This window comes from Anomaloglossus baeobatrachus, chromosome 3, assembly GCF_048569485.1.
Source record: "Anomaloglossus baeobatrachus isolate aAnoBae1 chromosome 3, aAnoBae1.hap1, whole genome shotgun sequence".
Taxonomy (NCBI): domain Eukaryota; kingdom Metazoa; phylum Chordata; class Amphibia; order Anura; family Aromobatidae; genus Anomaloglossus; species Anomaloglossus baeobatrachus.
In genome coordinates, this window is record NC_134355.1 from 131443193 (window position 1) to 131460752 (window position 17560).

Consider the following 17560-nt stretch of genomic DNA (forward strand, 5'->3'; position numbering starts at 1 on the left):
AGTCCATGGCAGCCATGGATTTGGGTGAACCCTGACGTCACCGAGAACATGGCCGAAACAGCTGAAGACTGCTGATTGACGAGCAGTGCAGTGAATACTCACGGAAGTTAACAGGACCTTCCATGATGTCATAGCCATGTGACGAGTTTGTAAGCCAATGTCTGTACAACATTCACAGCAGACTGTTCACATGGCTATGACATCATGGATGGTCCTGTAGTCAGTCGTCATTACCCGGGGGCACAGCAATAATCAGATTCGAAAGCAGAAGCGGCCGGGAGACAGTCTGCAGGACACATTGCGGGACCTGTAACTTTAATCATAATGTTTTTTAATAATTTGATTTTTTTTTTACAGCCCCTGGACCCGAACTGGACCTGAACTGCAACACGAATTCTCCAGAAAGCTCGTGTTCAGGATTGTGTGCACGAACACTATGTGTTCGGTACGGACACTGAACTTTACAGTTTGCCCATCACTGCTGCTGAACCCAATATTTTGCCTGGACATCTACCTCTTGGCTGTTGAATGGATGGATGGACTTAATTTCGTATTTTTCCAACTGTCATGGCACTTACATGATGCAGTTTGGCAATTTTCCTGGGCAAGAGACTACTATCGATGAGCTGGATGATTCTGTTCTTCTTTTCTTTTCTTGGGAAATCTTCTTTATGACTGCTCCTTAATTTCAATCAGTGACAATTCACTTGGAAATCAACCTAATAACACACTAAGCAATTAAGGAATATGAGAACAGGCTGTAATTTGTAGTATACAGGAAGAAAAAGATTTTTCCACCACCAGAGGCAAAACAGTAACAATGCAATGACATGACAACAATTAGGATAACTAATCATATGCTAAATAGTTGTAAGTCAAAGTTATGTATGATATAGCCAAGATGATTATCTAAAAAACGAAGGTAGTATTACGTTCGGCACTGTATGGATGGCAAGATATTCTTTTTTTCCTTCCTACCCTCCAAGATCCGTAACAAATTATTTTTTTCAAGAAGAGTTGTGGTTTCGAGTGACATCATTAATTATACCATGTAAAATGAAGAAAAATGGTAAAAAAGTGAGGTGAGACTGAAAATACTTTTTTTAGTCCTCCTTTGGGACTTGAATCTGTGATTACTTATACTCTAGTATTGCATTATACTGTAAATCAAGCTGTGTTTTATTAGCATACAAACATGGGGGTCAGCCATGAGCCCCAAGATGTCATGACAACACCATCTGCACCATGTGATCATATCATGGAGAAGGGGTAGCTTCAATTTCAGCAGTTACACTTAAGGGTGCTTTACATGCTGCGACATATATCATTTGCGATAGCACCCACCCCCGTCGCTTGTGCGATATTTGGTGATTGCTGTCGTAGCGAACATTATCGCTACGGCAGCGTCACATGCTCATGCCTTGACAGCGGCATCGCTGTGACCGCTGAATAATCCCTCCTTCAAGGGGGAGGGGCGTTCGGCATCATAGCGACGTCACTGCGGCATCACTAAGCGGCCGGCCAATAGAAACGGAGGGGCGGAGATGAGCGGGACGTAACATCCCGCCCACCTCCTTCCTTCCGCATTGCCGGTGGACGCAGGTAAGGAGATGTTCGTCGTTCCTGCAGTGTCACACATAGCGATGTGTGCTGCCGCAGGAACGATGAACAACATCGTACCTGTGGCAGCAGCGATATTAAGGAAAGGAGTGACGTGTCAACGATCACCGTTTTTGAACGATTTTGCGATCGTTAATCGTTGCTCCTAGGTGTCATACCCTGTGATGTCACTACCGGCGCTGGATGTGTGTCACTATCGACGTGACCCCGATGATATATCGGTAGCGATGTCGCAGCGTGTAAAGTACCCTTTAGTTGATGTGTGTATATCACAACTATGCCATGTGCTACATGGAGCAGTGTCAGCTCTATCTGGAACTATTTTATTATCTTTTTGCCATGGGCCTAACAACTAACAGGGAGATAGTTTCTAATTACCTTCCTGTTCCATCCGGCGCCAGTTGAGCGCAATCACAGACTGCTCAGACCAGTGATTCTACTGCTTAAAGTAAACAGTTGCAGCTCCTCCTCTTCTGGACTGCTCTGTCTGTGAGGTTTACTGCTGACAACATGCTGATTGGAAGCCAGCTCCCCGCAGTTTGGCAATGTAGAGCCAGGTGTCAATCAGCATGAAATCAGCAATGACACCCCATCAACAGAGCAGAGTGGATAAGAAGCAGCTGCTCGGTCAGTATGATGTAAGCAGAAGTCAAACAATTGCTGGCAGGAACGGTCCATAACTGCTATTTGAAATCACAGATTGATGCAGGGCAAAAAAGGCAGGTAGTTAGCAGCTGATGCACATCGATGGCTCCACTCCCAGCGGCCTTTTTAGGCGATAACTGCCCATGGCACCTGGAGCCATTTGGTGGGGGAAGTCTCCCATCCTTACTCCATCATCAAGAATAGAAAAAAAACAAGGAGAAAATTGTAGAAAAAATACCCTGACTATAAATAAATAAATTGCAAGTGCTTAATAAACAGGGTACTTAGTATATACATTTTTGCAAAAAGGTAAGAAGCTGTCTCACCTCGTCACGGTGTACCCATCACGTTTTTTTTCTATTCTTGAGGCTGCAATTCACATGCTTGTAATGTTGCATGTTTATTGAACATTTGTCACAGCTCAGTTTTTTGTTTTTTTTGTCTGTTATCTTGCTTTAATGCAAGTTGGGGGTGCAGCCCTCCTGATACTGAGGCTGAACAATTACCTGCTTCTCACTTTTTGCTGTGTATTTAATCTGGGACCCAGCTAACCACTTTACCATCCATATTGAAGTTTTGACATGACACTAGTCAGGTACAGAATATGTTTTTAACTTTAGTAGGTTAGGGACTGTCTCAGATGGGTACACCGTGACGAGGTGAGACAGCTTCTTACCTTTTTGCAAAAATGTATATACTAAGTACCCTGTTTATTAAGCACTTGCAATTTATTTATTTATAGTCAGGGTATTTTTTCTACAATTTTCTCCTTGGTTTTTTTCTATTCTTGAGGCTGCAATTCACATGCTTGTAATGTTGCATGTTTATTGAACATTTGTCACAGCTCAGTTTTTTGTTTTTTTTTTTTCTTACTCCATCATCTCATGATGTGTGGGGGCCCCACACGCATCAGGATTTGCATACAAAATGACGCTGGCCAGCTAGGTGACGCATACTTCCTGTGCATCCGACTTCACCCCTTACGGCGCCATAATCCTGGTGCATCACTTATTCAACTTTCTGACCATGCCCCTCTCCTTCGTCAGCTCTCACTCTCCAAGCAACACTTTTTTGTAACACTACTCCAGGGCGAACCTTAATTTTCCATCAAGCTCCACCTCATTGCAGTCCTCCTACGCTAGACCAGACTTTAGTGCCTCCCCTTTTCAAATATGGCACTCCAACGTGCTGGTTATCTTTTTGCGCTCTCGGTAACCGTTCATGCCCACCATTGGCTGGACTTCTGCGCCTCAGACCACGTATCACCACCATCCTAGGATTCACGCTGCAATCCTCCATTTTAGGTCACAGTTTTCAATAAAAAAAAAATTATGCCACTAGCCTTTAGCATCAAGTGCATACACGGCACCATCTCAGGCCGTCATACTTCAGGTGCTCCATCTTCTGCTCAATGAGTCACACTCTACACTCTCCCTGATCTCAGGCCACTGCACTTCAGGTGCTCCATCTTCCACGCCACGAGTCAAACTATCCCCATCTTCATGCGAGGATCTTGCATCCTGCTGACTATGCCAAATGTTAGCTTGCTTGGGGTGGTGGCCCTGGGTGACAGACTCAGTTTCCTCACCCCTGCACACTACAAAAATGAGGGGGTTTTGTGATTTTGTGTGTGTGTATGTGGGGGGTGATGCTATTATCTTCGTCTTCATATCTAAGGGGTTTTGTTCCTCCTTAGACCCCTCTATCTTCAGGATAAGGAAACCAGATGAATTGCTACAAACAAGGCATGCTTTACTGAGCATACTACTTCAGTACATAAGACAGCCAGCAGTACACTTTGCATTAACTTCTGTACAGCATAGAGGCACATTCTTAACAGTTTCCACCAACGGCATTCTACTGATGTACACTAAAAGGATGGGACAAATGGGGACATCTCCTTCCTCTCTCCATGTGGGACCACACCAGTCAATGTGTTAACACTACGGCCCCCACACCCAGGCAACTGAGATTAGTCCTCTCACTATAGTATCGGGACCCATGGGTCAGTGTGTTTTCAATGTGTCCCCAGCCCACTAGCATAAACAGTGATTCCATACAAAGGCCACTCCTTGAGCTGTTACCTTCTTATTGTTTTTGCAGATAGGCAGATTATTTGTTTCTTTCAAGATCCCCTTGTAACACTGGCCTCACTTCTGTTGAAGACTAATCTCCAACAGGTTGAACACATTTGCTACTGTGTTCACTTCTGTCACCACTAACGTTTCTCGTGGTTCATGCTTCCTAGTACTATTTAGCAGGTCACTAGCTCTGTATGCTCCTAACCAGTGTTCGTCCCACTCTTCTGACAATATACTATATACTGCACTAAACAAAAAGCACATCTTGCTTTAACAGCTTACAGTCTACTTCCCCTCCCTGTTTGGCTAGACTTAACCTTATCTCACCCAGGGGACATCTAATCCTTACCAAGTGGAACCAGTGATCTCGTGGGGCCAGTTTCTACACTGTGGCTCACACCATTTGACCCTCTGATATATTATACCTTACAATAACGTCATTATAACTCATTCTATGTCATAACTTACACAATACCACATTTTTTTCACATTATTTCATGTTTTCTTATTTTATTATTTTTTTCATGCTTCTTCAGTGTATTTCTCCTTTTATTGTGATCATTTTTAGTTTTTTTTGTGTATTTTCGAAATTTTGCTTTTTCTTCATGATTGGCTGGTGACAATTCAATGTGTTAACCTATGGCTAAGGGTGTCTTTTTTCCACCACAAATGAGTTAGAATGTTGGCTTGTTTCTAGTTCCATGGAATTTAATCATATTTAAATAAAGAAATTTTTTTTTATCTTACTTGATTATGGATGTGCTGATTATTCTCGCAACAATACCACAAAGTAAACACATTACACTACTATATTAAGATGAAGGACATCTTCAGGATGGGCACACAATCATAGGTCTACACCCTTACCTCCCTGCCCTCTTTAAACATGGCCGTCATGAAACTTGAAAATTAACCTCCATATTTTTTCAGGCACTATTCTTAATAAAAATTGTATCCTACCTCTACACTGAACAATTGGCATATAATCTACTGTGTATCCTTTAGTTGCATACCAACTTTTGTTCCACATATTTGATGTTCCTTTTCCATGCCAATGCTTCACAATAATTCCAATAACATGTTTTGGTCTATGATTTCTAATCTGAAGCTACATAGTTGTGTTGAGACAAGGTATATAACAATGCCATAACTATGTTAATCTGCCATCTACCATTATGGTTTGGGAAAGTTCTGAAATGATTCATTATATCTGCATACAATTTATACATATTCAGGAAAGCCACTTAAATTTATGGCAATATTTATTTAACACAGTGGTAAAGAATGGACTGTTTCACTGCTTGCTGTTAAATCACTCAGTATTTTCACAGTTCATTTTTACAACATGGAAGCTATTTATGGAAGTGTTAAGCTGAATTTCTTTTTCTTCCTGTTACAAGACAAAAAATGTGTAAGAAAGAGGAAAATGCAGAACTTCACATTTTAAAAGTTGATACATGCCATATAGGTTTCTAATTAGGCTGTAGAGAGGGTCAACTATCAAATGTTTGATGTTCCTTTTATAATCAGAAAATGTCTTAGTCATAAAAATGTCTCCAAAAATGTCACACTTTTTTTTAACTTATCATAAAAATACATCACGTTATATGAGAGATACAAAGAAAACCACTTAAAAGTAGAAAATAACGAAATTTGTCAAATATAGGGACGAGCAAACCCAAATGGTACAATACGGGGATCGTACCAGACACCTAGTGGCTAGTGAGGGGCGAACCCGAACTGTGAAGCTCAGGGTCCATACCGAACACATAGTGTTCGTGCACATGATCCCGAACACGAAATTTCCTGGGAAGCTCGTGTTACAGTTCGGGTCCAGGGGCTGTAAAAAAAGCACATTATTAAAAAAAATTATGATCATACTTACAGGTCCCGCGACGCGTCCTGCAGACTCTATCTCCCGGCCGCTTCTGCTTCCGCGTCTGATCAATGCTGTGCCCCCAGGTAACCACCACTGTTGTGAATACATTTGAATTATATTGCAGTTTGGGGCTCCCTCTTGTGGTCAGTGCTGGTAGTGCAGTTGACTTTCTGAATGAGAAACAGACAGCTGAAGAGGATTAGCAATCAGGCTATTGGATTGGGCCTATATAACTGAGTAGTTTCCTCCTGTTCCTTGCCGGTGCTCAATGTATCTCCTGTGTGCTAAGGACATTCTGAAACCAGCCCTTTTCTCTGTGTCTACCAGAACTCCTCTCAGATAAGTTGGTCTTTGTACCTCTGCTTATGGTTTTCACTTTCTTGTTATTTTGCCTGTGTGGAATTCTTGGTGGAGTTGGATCATTCCCTGCTGGGAGTATCTGTGTACCTTGCTCCATGTTCTGCTATGTATTGTGTTTTGTCATGCTTGGTACTAAATTCAGTCCCTCTCTATATCAGTGTTTTTCTTGGATCCCAGTAACACCAGAGCACTGATATAGTGGGGAAGAGCCTGTGTAGACTCCCTGTCCCTGTCCCTGACTACTTGACGGATTTCATGGATGTATTTAATGAGACCGAGGCTGCGTCCTTGCCTCCGCATAGGGACTATGATTGTGCTATTGAATTATTGCCTTGATGTAAATTTCCCAAAGGACAGCTTTTCAATTTATCTGCACCTGAACATGTTGCTATGCGGACTCATATTAAGGAGTCTTTGGAGAAGGGTCGCATCAGACCGTCATCTTTACCTTTGGGTGCCGTTTTTTTCTTTATGACCAAGAAGGATGGCTCTGTATTGTGGCCCTGTATTGACTACTGTCTTCTTAGTAAAATTACAGTTAAATATCAGTATCCATTGCCTCTGATTTCTGACCTGTTTTCTAGAGTGAAGGGTGCTTGTTGGTTTACTAGGCTCGATCTTCGGGGTCGTATAATCTCATTCGCATTAAGCAAGGGGATGAATGGAAGATGGCGTTTAATACCCCTTAGGGGCATTTTGAGTACCTAGTGATGCCCTCCCTTTGGACTCACTAATGCTCCTTCCGTCTTCCATTCTTTCATGAACAATATTTTCCGGGACTTTGTTGACAAGTTTTTGATTGTCTATTTGGGTGACATTTCGATTTTTTTTTTTGATGACTGGGATTTTCATGGTGAACAGGTTCAGACAGTGTTTCAGGTTCTCAGGGACAATGCGTTATATGTTGAGGGATCGAAATGTCTTTTTGGCGTACAAAAGATCTCTTTTTTGGGGTTTATTTTGTCCCCATCTTCTATTGAGATGGATCCGGTCAAGGTCCAGGCCATTCATGATTGGGTTCAGCCTACTTCTTTGTAAGCCCTTCAGAAGTTTTTGGGTTTTGCTAATTTCTATCGTAAATTCATTGGGAATTTTTCCACTATTGTCAAGCCGTTGATCGATTTGACCAAAAAGGGAGCTTATGTTGTGAATTGGTCTCCAGAGGCAGTCTTGGCTTTTCAGGAGCTTAAAAGGAGGTTTACTTCTTCTCCAGTCTTGCAGCGACCTGATGTGTCTATTCCATTTCAGGTGGAGATCGATGCGTCAGAGATCGGAGCTGGGGTTGTCTTGTCTCAAAGAGAGCCTGTGACCTCTAAAATTAGACCCTGTGCTTTCTTTTCCCAGAAATTTTCACCACCAGAACAAAATTATGATGTGGGGAGTCGGGAATTGTTGGCTATGAAGTGGGCCTTTGAAGAATGGCGACATTGGCTGGAGGGGGCGAGACATCAAATTATTGTACTCACTGTTCATAAGAATTTGATCTATCTGAAATCTGCCAGGAGGTTGAAACCCGGGCAGGCTAGATGGGCCTTGTTTATCACACGCTTTAATTTTGTGGTCTCTTATATTCCGGGTACTACGAATATTAAGGCGGATGCCCTTTCTAGGAGGTTCATTTCTGATTGCATGTGACCGAGCCTGCTACCATCCTGCATGAGGGAGTGATTCTCTCCGCGATTTCACCGGATTTGAGAATTGCCCTTGAGCAATTTCAGGAGAACAAACCTGAAAGATGTCCTGTGGGGAAATTGTATGTTCCTGACCAATGGAGGAGTAAAGTGATGTCTGAAATTAATTGTTCTGTGTTGGTTGGTCATCCTGGGATTTTTGGCACCAGGGATTTGGTGAGTTGGTCCTTTTGGTGGCCTTCTCTATCCCGTGATGTGAGGAGTTTTGTGCAATCTTGTAGGATATGTTCAAGATCCAAGACTTGTTGTTCTCATTCTAGTGGATTGTTATTGCCATTGCTGGTGCCTAAGAGACCATGAACTCACATCTCAATGGATTTTATTTCCGATCTCCCTGTTTCTCAGGGGAGGAGGGTTATTTGGGTAATCTGTTATAGATTTTCCAAAATGATTAATTTGGTGCCACTGCCTAAGTTGCCATCAGCTTCGGAGTTGGTGCCTCTGTTTCTTCGTCAGGTGGTTCGTTTGCATGGTGTTCCTGAGAACGTTGAGTGCCGCCCCCGTGCCAGCAGCCAGTGCTGCTCGGATCCGGATCTGCGGTATGGCTCGAGGGACTCTACCGGACCCGGGGGTCGTGCGGACACTTCAAATAAAAAGGGACGTAATTGTACGGGATTTGCTGTAAAACTGTCGGTGACGCCACCCACGGTGTGTGGTGAGTTGTAGCACCACCGCTGCTATTATGGGACGCCCGGGGAAGATGTGATGGCAGCTGGATGTTAACCCTTCCGTGGGTAGGGATGGATGTCCCGGGGCCCAGTGTTGTGCAGGGTTGCAGGGATCAGCACACTTAGGCGGGCTTTGCACACTACGACATCGCAGGTGCGATGTCGGTGGGGTCAAATTGAAAATGACGCACTTCCGGCATCGCATGCGACATCGTAGTGTGTAAAGCCTAGATGATACGATTAACGAGCGCAAAAGCGTCGTAATTGTATCATCGGTGCAGCATCGGCGTAATCCATGATTACGCTGACGCGACAGTCCGATGTTGTTCCTCGCTCCTGCGGCAGCACACATCGCTGTGTGTGAAGCCGCAGGAGCGAGGAACATCTCCTACCGGCGTCACTGCAGCTTCCATAGGATATGCGAAAGGAAGGAGATGGGCGGGATGTTTACAACCCACTCATCTCCGCTCCTCCGCTCCGATTGGCCGCCTGGCGTGTGACGTCGCTATAACGCCGCACGACCCGCCCCTTAACAAGGAGGCGGGTCGCCGGCCAGAGCGACGGTCGCAGGACAGGTGAGTCCATGTGAAGCAGCCGTAGCGATAATGTTCGCTACGGCAGCTATCACAAGGAAATCGCTGCTGCGACGGGGGCGGGTACTATCGCGCTCGGCATCGCAGCATCGGCCTGCGATGTCGCAGCGTGCAAAGTACCCCTTACAGTTCGGTTGTCCTGGTGCTGGATGAGGTTGCACTGATGTGTGAAGTCAATAAACACACAGTTCTTTTGGTAAATCAAGGTGATGGTGGCCGGCCTCCACAGACAGGTGTATCTGGTCCCACACCCGGGCTGGTGATCAGTGACTCTTTCCTCTGCACTCTGTATTTTTTGTGATGGACTTCCCGGTGTGTAACATGGGTGTCCACTCCCGGTCCTTCGGTTGGGAGCCGTGCCCGTCTGACGCTGACCCGTGGGATCTACCTGGCCCTGGCGGATGCCCTATCCCTCTCTATGGATGGTTGTCTACTTTTTGGGACTTAGGTTGGGACAGAACCTATAATCCTGCCCTCAATTGGTTAATTAGCTAGGCCTTTGGTGCCGGTCCTGGCTTCAGGGTCCAAGTACCCCCTTTTGTGCACGGTTTCCCAGTCAGTTCTCTGGTGTCGGTACCGGCGGGCTACAACCCTGCCCAGGTCCACCTCGGATCTCCGGAAGCCGTCTTCCCGTCTCCCGTTGGCACTGACCACCATCTGCCACCTAGCCAATGCACCAGGGCTCCAACCCCGGTGCCTATCAGCTTGAACTCCACTCCACTTCCAACTTGACTCTCACTTCAACTTCAACTTCCACTTCAACTTCCACTGCAACTTCAACTGACTGTTTTTCCCACCCCACACCTAGGTGGGCGTTCTCCATCCACCTGGTACCACCCACTGGTGTGTCTGTCCTTCCCTGAGGGGAGTAGCTAGGATTTCAGGTCGGCTGCTTTAACCCTGTGTGGGAGAGGTGTTGTGCGGGGGCCTAAAACTGTGTGACTACCTGGTTTTGCCAGGGCGTCACAGTTGTTTCCGACAGGGGAGTACAGTTTGTGTCTAGATTTTGTAGAGCTTTTTGTTCTAGGCTGGGAATTGAGTAGTCCTTCTCCTCCGTGTTTCATCCTCAGACAAATGGACAGACTGAGAGGACAAATCAGACTTTGGAAACCTATTTGAGATGTTTTGTGTTGGCTGATAAGGATGACTGAGTTTCTTTTTTGTCTTTGGCTGAGTTTGCTCTTGGTAGTTCGGCCACTTTGATGTCTCCTTTCTTTTGCAATTTCGGGTTTCATCCTCAGTTTTCTTCCGGGCAGATGGAGGCTTCAGCATGCCCGGGTGTTGATTCTGCAGTAGAGAAAATGCAGCATATTTGAGATCAAGTGGTAGATAAATTGTCCCACTCCCAGGAAAATGCCCAACAGTTTGCCAACCGGCGTAGGTCTGAGGGTCCCCGGTTTAAGGTATGGGACTTGGTCTGGTTTTTTTCCAGACATGTTCCTATGAAAGTTTCTTCTCCAAAATTTAAGCCAAGGTTTATTGGACCTTATAAGATTTTGGAGATCATTAATCCTGTTTCTTTCCGTTTGGCTCTCCCAGAGACTTTCAAGATTCACGCCTCCTGATCCTGTGTTGGTCGAAGGGGATCTGGAATATGTAGTGGAGAAGACTTTGGATTCCCTTATTACCAGACGGATGCTCCACTGCTTGGTCAAGTGAAAAGGTTATGGTAAGTAGGATAATTCTTGGGTACTTGCATCCAACATACATGCTGATCGCTTGATCTGCGCTTTTCATCAAGCCCATCCTGACAAACCTGGGGGTCTGGTGAGGGTTCGGTGACTCCTCCTCAAAGGAGCGGTACTGTTGTGAATACATTTCAATTAGATTCCAGTTTAGGGCTCCCTCTTGTGGTCAGTGCTGGTAGTGCAGTTGACTTGCTGAATGGGAAACAGACAGCTGAGGAGGATTGGCAATCAGGCCATTCGGATTGGGCCTATATAACTGAGTAGTTTTCTCCTGTTCCTTGCTGGTGCTCAATGTATCTCCTGTGTGCTAAGGACATTCTGAAACCAGCCTTTTTCTCTGTGTCTGCCAGAACTTTCAGATAAGTTGGTCTTTGTACCTCTGCTTATGGTTTCCACTTTCTTGTTATTTTGCCTGTGTGGAGTTCTTGGTGGAGTTGGATCATTCCCTGCTGGGAGTATCTGTGTACCTTGCTGCATGTTCTGCTATGTATTGTGTTTTGTCATGCTTGGTACTAAATTCAGTCCCTCTCTATATCAGTGTTTTTCTTGGATCCCAGTAATACCAGAGTACTGATATAGTGAGGGAGAGCCTGTGTAGGCTCAGTATTATTCCATATCAGGCGTGCTGGTATTTACTAGGGTTTTTATGGCGGCAGTCAGTGCTCTTTCCTATCCTTTCCTATGCAGAAAGTTTGTGCCTCATCTTTGCTGAATTTATTCTCCAGCTACGTATTGTGTTTTCCTATATCACCGTGGTCTTTACATGTGGGGGGCTATCTATATCTTAGGGGACTGCTCCGAGGCAGATTAGCTTTTCTAATATTTCTCTCTGTAATTATATTTAGTTCTCTGGCTGTGTCAAGGCGACCAGGTCATCGTAGGCACGCCCCACAGCTACTTCTAGTTGTGTGTCATTATTAGGTCTGCAGTCCGTTAAGGTTCCAGCACTCTGGTTGTTTTTTGGGTTTCCAAGTTTTTGTCCTTTTTCTGGTTCTCTACAGTCCGTGAATCATAACACACCACTGACTAAAGGACCTTCCATGACGCCATAGCCATGTCAACAGTCTGGTGTGAATGTTGTACAGACATTGGCTTGCAGACTGGTCACATGGCTATGATGTCATGGAAGGTCCTAATAACTTCCGGGGTTGTTCATTGCACTGCTCGTCACTCGGCAGTCTTCGGCTGTTTTCGGCCGTGTTCACGGTGACGTCAGGGTTCACCCGAGTCCATTGCTCATGGACTCGATTGAACTTTGACTGTCACTGTGTAAGTCTCACTTTGCATCACCCGCGCACACTCTCCCAAAAGGAGCAGGTCGGCTGCATATATTTCCATGCAGCTGAAGCACTCCTGTCAGGATAGGGTCAGGCCGTGCAGGGTGATGTAATGCCATACTCGCACGAGTCATACGCAGGTGAAATCATACCCTCAGTGTCAGTCTGCTTCTTTCTCTGTAGAGACACTTGTTTTTACAGAGCAATGAAGCAGAGCTGACAATGCTCTCTCTGCTTCTCGCTCTGTAGAGACACTTGTCTGCACAAAGTGATCAAGCAGAGCTTACATTGCTCTACCTGTGAGATAAAGATGTCCTTAGCAAGATCGGTTTCCTTAGCAAAGCCCCTTCCCTTTTTCAGGTCGAATTGGACGACTGTCCCATAGTTTACCGGTCCCTGCTCTGATGATCGGACTTTGTGGAGCCGCGTCTTTATGGCCATATTGCGGTCCTCCATCTCCTCCCACCTTGCCTGGCACTGCTCACATTCAGCCTGCAACTTCAGAAGCTGCTGTTGGCAGGTCACCTCATTGGCACTGGTAGTCTGAGTGGGTGTTAAAGGGGTTGCCAGTCCCTTGTCGCAGCCCGCTATGGTGTCCCATGCCACCCGCAAACGCATCGGGCCGGGTGGAAGAGCTGGAGGTGCTGCCAGCGGTCCCAGCAGGAAATTTTAAGCGACCGGGGCAACAGGGGTCATCTACATTACCTCTCCAGTGCTGGTCTCTTCCTCCTCCTGGGTTCATGTTATCTGCTCCTGGAGGGCATACCCCTCCGCCATGGATGCTTGCCATTGCTGGACCCGGCTTTGGAGCTCTAACAGCCGCTGACCCAGCCTCTTCACCTCCGCCTCCAAGACTGATTGCGCCACCGGGGCACTCTCTGGACAGCCAGGGGAGCTGGTCGCTGCCACCCCGTGCTCCTGTTTTTCCCGGTTACGACTTGCCATGGCACACTCCAATTCTTTCTGCGCAGGTATCCCATCCTTCACCACTTTCTGGGAAGGCAAGACTTCTGGGCCCTTAGGTAAGTATCATTTCTGCTCTAGTGCTGCAGGGGGCGGGCATGGCTTTTTGCGCCATACCACTACCCAGCCTACGAAGGGCGGATACACCTGGCGCCTGTTCTTTTTTAATGGCCGCCAGCGCATAGTCTTTTTGCACAGTCTGTTAAGGCACACATTACCCGTTAGGACGGGCACAAAATCCTGCTCGTGACACCAAGTTGACGCGCCCACCGGGGCCTGGGGAGACTCGTTACTGGACCGCGGTTCAGATTCTGCTGCTGCTGGGACACCGCGGTGGCTGGGCTCGGTTCCATGACCCCGGGGGTATTGTTTAATAAAGATATAGGGGATGATAGTTGATTTGTGACGCCACCTGTGGTATGCTGCAAGTTTGGTGCCGCTGCTGGGAGATAGGGACCTCTGGGGCAGATGGAGATGCAGCTGAGATGGTATAGCACTCCACAGGTAGAGCTGGGCCCCAGGGCAGATGGGGGTGGTAGTAGTAGTCTATTATGGTGGGCACAGGCGAATAACGGAGCGACTCAGGGGTGCAGTCAATAGGTGTTTACTCACTGTAGCTGGTTACACAGATGCCAGGGATCACCTTTGGAATGCCGGGATTCACCGTGATGGGCTCCAGCTGATCCCGGGTAGTTAGGAGGTTGAGTCTGGTGCACTTTTCCAAAGTGTTCCCTTTCCTGGTCAACTCCTAAACTTGCTTCTCCCTCCTGCGTTGCGCCTTCGCTCACTGAACCCTGTATCAGTGCCCGTAAACCCTGTGGAGTGTTAAGCTCTATCCTTTTGGTCCATAAGGGTCACCTTCCAGTGAATTTGTTGCGGTAGTAGCTTCGGTGCATACAGTCATCTCAGCCGCTGATTTTGCTAGTTGAGTCCGTAGGTTATACTCTCCTAGTCTCGGGACCAGTCCCCGTGTTGCAGCCAAGTCTTTCCACCCAAAGATTATATGTGGAACAAGGCCATGGAACTTTAGCTCCCGCGGTCTCTAGCACTCCTTCAGTCTGTGCCCGGGCTGAGCGGTACCTGCTCGAGACCACGGATCTTAGCTCCTCCACTGCTCCTCTGACTGAAACTAAAACTCTGCACACTGTGTTCCCATTTGTGCTATGTGTTTCCACTCCTAAGACTCCCCCCCTAGCCTAGCTCCAGGCCTAGCACATGGCCCTTTGCCATGTCTAATGAGGTGTTTCTGAGCCTGGGTGTCGTGCTTCTATGTGAACTGGTGTTGACCGCCTCCTTACCCAGGATGCTGGCTGAGGCTGCAGTACCTGTGTGGTGACTGAAGCCTCAGGGGTGCCAGACTCCCCCACAGCAAATCCCAGCACGCCCTCGGGCTGGAACAGACATAAATACAGTGATGACATGCAATTTTTGTATGCTGTAAACGTTTCATACATTTTCTTCTTTTTATGGGAGGAATCATCTTGAACGTTACCAACATGATAAACTCTTACATTACTCTATAAAACTTTGACAGTATCAAACATTATATTTTCACATTAGAAACTTTTGAAGAGCACGATGCCAAGCATCCTTGCCTCACTCCTGTATGTGCAAAACTTGTAGAAGCAAGATAAACAAAGTGGGGGGGACCCACCACCAACAAACCCCCAACGTAGGCACTGGGTGGGCGACAGAATGTTTCTGATCACACTTCACTGCTTCTGCCACACCAGACGGGTTTTGTTTCCTGTGATCAAAGAATTCTGCTAGAGGGCGTCGTAATCAGCGCAACTATTTACACAGGAAAGTTCTGACCACACATAGTCTCTACTGACCATCTAGTCCTCGAAGGGGGTAGTCATGACTGTCCTGTATTTTTATATGCAACTTTTCTAAATAAACTTGGATATTTTATATGAACTACGTTAAGCTAGTTCCTTACAAGCGCCGGATCTACGTTTTTGCTTGTCTTCATACGGTTGCCCAAACAGAGTCCAGGCTGCTACTAGGATACCAGAGAATCAGAGCTGAGCTGACAACATTGCTTTATGTTTTGCACTTGTACTATGTGTTCCCACTCCTAAGACTCCACCCCCCTAGCCTGGCTCCGGGTATAATCACACCCTTTGCCATGTCTAATGAGGTGTTTCTGAGCCTGGGTGTCATGCTTCTGTGTGAACCGGTGGTGATCTCCTCCTTACCCAGGATGGAATATCACACCTCTGGCTGAGATGCAGTACCTCTGTGGTGACTGAAGCCTCAGGGGGCGCCACATATGATCTCCAATCCTAGCATATATGGCTCTCATCCTGGTATTTATGTCCTAATCCTGGTATATATGGTTCTCATCCTGCACCCATCATAGTTTATATGATCCCCATCCTGGTATATATGTTCCCCATCCTGGGACCATTCTGGTATATATGTCCCTCATCCTGGTATATGTGTCCCCCATCATAGGCCCATATGCCTCTCATCACGCAGCACACAAAAAATAAATGACTATACTCATCATCCCTCCATTTCCCTGGTGCGCTGTGTACTCTTCAGATATCAGCATGTGACTTTAGCATGTAAGCAGCGCAAGATATTGTAAGGTCCTGGTGGTGGAAACGCTGGGCCGTGCACCGGACTCCTCCAGTGGAGCAACTCGGAGCTAACCCCTACACAGGGACTGTCCGGTCACCCCGTCAGAGGGCCTTGATGCACAGTAGCCGAAGCACTAGCTGTGTGGGCACAGTCCGTTCCGGAAGGTGGAAGGAAGATGTCCCTGAGGTCACAAGGGTCCAGATGGTAGTCCCAATAACAAAGCTCTGGTTCCGGTGCCGGGTGGAGATGACAGGTGGAACCAGATTCAGCTGGACGAAGGTCACAACGTGGCGTTGGGGATCGGAGCCGGGTCCGGACTGAAGAAGATGGTGGTCACCTCAGCCGACAGCCCCCGACAGGAATTACGCAGCAGTCGTGGTTAGGACTGGATGGCGTGGCAGGACAGGCTCTGCGAGACAGAAAAGGGTTAATACCGGACAAGGCAAAGGGGGACCTGAACTCCTAGCTCACTAAACACGTAGAACAGGCCCCGCCCACCTGGAAGAAGAATCCTCTTATACCCTGTACCTGCAAGCCAATATCCTGTTTCTGGATGCTGGCCCTTTAAGAAAGGGTCAATGACCGCGGGCGCCCTAACGCGAGGCCTGAGTGCCTGAGACCAGGGAAGGAAGCGGCGCCGAGGAAGCAGGAGTGCCGGACAGGGTGTCCTGCGATGCGGAGGGACACCTAGAGCGGGGACGCCTGGAGGATACCGGCGGGAGAGAGGGAGCAGGAGGACCGGGAGCGGGAGTGGTGAGCGGAGCGCGCTGTCGGGAACCGGGGAGTGTGCCATGGGGACCGGGGAGCGCAGCACAGGAACCAGGGATCGCAGCACGGGGACCGGGGAGCGTGACAGATATCAATGCCATGCACCTCCAATTACACGCAGATGTGAGCTACCAGAATATTCACTACTCCCCACTGCTCCCCATACCCGGGATTATGGGTCTGGGAAGCTGTGAATATTCACACATGATCACTCAGATGCTGTAGGAAGCATATCTTCAATGTTGTCACATGAAAAGATGTAATAAAATTCGTAGAAACATGTAAGGGGTCACAAGCTGTAGAAGAAACAAAAACAATGGTTCTAATCCAAGATATAAAACCGAGCAATCCCAATGATATGAAAGGTGATTTTTTTACTTTAACAGTGCAGCAAATATAAACGTTTCGGTTTTGCATCAGACCTTCATCAATTCCACATGCTGCAGACTGCAGATCTGCCTGGATTGTGCATCTGAGAGTGTAGCAGGTGTGATGATGTCATTACGTCACATCAGCGCAGCCAGTACACAGTCAGTGCACAGTGCAGGCTCCAGGGCCGGATTATAGGCAGGGCAGACGGGGCTCCAGCCCAGGGGCCCCCACCAAAAGAGCTTTTAAGGGGGCCCCCACCATACTTGGCACCTGTCAGCATTTTTTTTTCTTCACACCCTCTCCCCCTCCATAAAGACAGTCTAATAAATCAGCTGTGTTTTCGGGGGGGGAGGCGCGGGGTGTTGA